The sequence below is a fragment of the Colossoma macropomum genome, unplaced genomic scaffold (genome assembly GCF_904425465.1).
Source record: "Colossoma macropomum unplaced genomic scaffold, Colossoma_macropomum, whole genome shotgun sequence".
NCBI classification, from domain to species: Eukaryota; Metazoa; Chordata; class Actinopteri; order Characiformes; family Serrasalmidae; genus Colossoma; species Colossoma macropomum.
In genome coordinates, this window is record NW_023494785.1 from 34,175,313 (window position 1) to 34,177,278 (window position 1,966).

Consider the following 1,966-nt stretch of genomic DNA (forward strand, 5'->3'; position numbering starts at 1 on the left):
GAATTTAGACACCTAAGACACTTTGAATACCTTCTATGGCACTGAGACTCTTGAAACAACTTCTATGACACATGGACAACATTGACACCTTGTATTCTATGACACTAAGAGACCTATAGCACCTTATATCACCCTTATCCTATGAGGCAGATTGACTACAGTTTACAGACACTTTGCACTGGTAGCAGTGGCCAGTTTAGCTTCCATGCAAGAAATACAGGCGCAACTTTGTAGTTAACATATGACCAGCACAATATAACCGCATGTTTGGCTAACATGCTTTTTGTATGAAAGCCCATTTCCACTTTATAGGACAAAAATATTTTTCAATCCTTTTTTCAGGTTCAAATGTTTGCTCATTTGGCTGAAGTAATTACTTATTTTTTCTCAATATTTTTGACTTAAGTCGGAATAATGACTAATTTGTAAAAAAGAATTATTACTCATTGAGAAAATGTGATTATATCAACATTATGAGTTATTATTTTGAAAAAAGAAAACATTAATTTGTCAGAAATTAGAGGAAATTCAGTAATTATTTTTTCTTTTCTCTTTTGAAACACCTGAAATATTAGGAAAAAAGCTGTTTGAAACATAATTTTTCTAAAACTATGACAAGGTGTTTCAACTTGCTTGGCCTAAGAACACCAGTGGCATCTTGTGTCACCTTCTATGACACTAAGACACTTTGTATCACCTTCAAGACACTAGAACACCTATGACATCTTGTATTACCCTCTATGACACCAGGACACCTGTGAAACTATGATACCTATGACACCTTGTATCACCTTCTATGGAACTATGACACCTTGTATCACTTTCTATGACATTTTATACAACAGTTAGTTCCGGCCACGCAAGCTGATTGGTTGAGAAGCATTCTAACCGTGCTGTTATTTCGCCATAACATCACGGGTTTTTCACAAACATTGTATCACTCCGCTGAGACGCCGCTGCTGAGCAACAACTTTGATAGGAGACTCTCAAGCCATTTGAATGTTTTTACTTCTCACTTTGTGCACAAACAGAAAATGGATACTTTGAAGATTACATTTGACCTACAGCCGATTTAGTCAGACTCTGAAGATGAGACTACACTAAATTCCCAAACCGTCATTACCACTGAGCAAGCTTTTCAGTCGGCAGTTGTGACAGAAAAACACCTACACAACCTGGAATTTAATAATTTCTTACTTTATTTATTTAACTGTTGTATAAAAGCAATAGAACACTCAAGGTCGTGTGTTATTTTGCGATAACACACTCCCTCTCGTGTTCTATTGCTTAAATAGCATATGTAACATATATGGCATCATATATTAATAAATATTAATCATCTTTATTGCTTACTACTATTTTTGTTTTGTTTATTTGTTCTTGTAATATGTTGTAAAACATACATTTTACTCTTTATTATAGGTTTCTCACAGTTATACAATGTGTAACTAGCAGATTGACTTTAACCAATGTGTGGAATGTATCTACAGATAGGTTTGAAATGCATGTTGTATGAAAGTTATTTCAAGTGATGTTTCTTCTTTCTCCGTCTCCTCTTTTGGTAATTAGCAACTATGTACTCTGCATTCCTCTTTATAATTCTGTGCTTGTTGTCAACTGACCAATATAAAGACAGCAAGTAAACCCCTAATGAGTACTGTTTGAAAACGTCTTGAACTAAGAAACAGCTATACCAGAATGTTTGAGGTTTGTCCTGTTTTTGTGTGGTAAATGTTAGAGCATAATGGAAGCAAACAGGATTTGAAAAATGCCGTCCCACGTGGTAACAATTTCCAGAGCCCGCAGCTGCTGTGGAGCACTGAAAAATTTCTTCAAGCTTCAGTTGAGGTACTGATACTGTGAAGCTTTGGGCCAGATTAGAGTACAACACTGCTTTAACCACCAACACAGGGTTCACTTATCGGCTTGACATCGTGGTCAGCTGTGCCACATTCCAGTTCTAGAG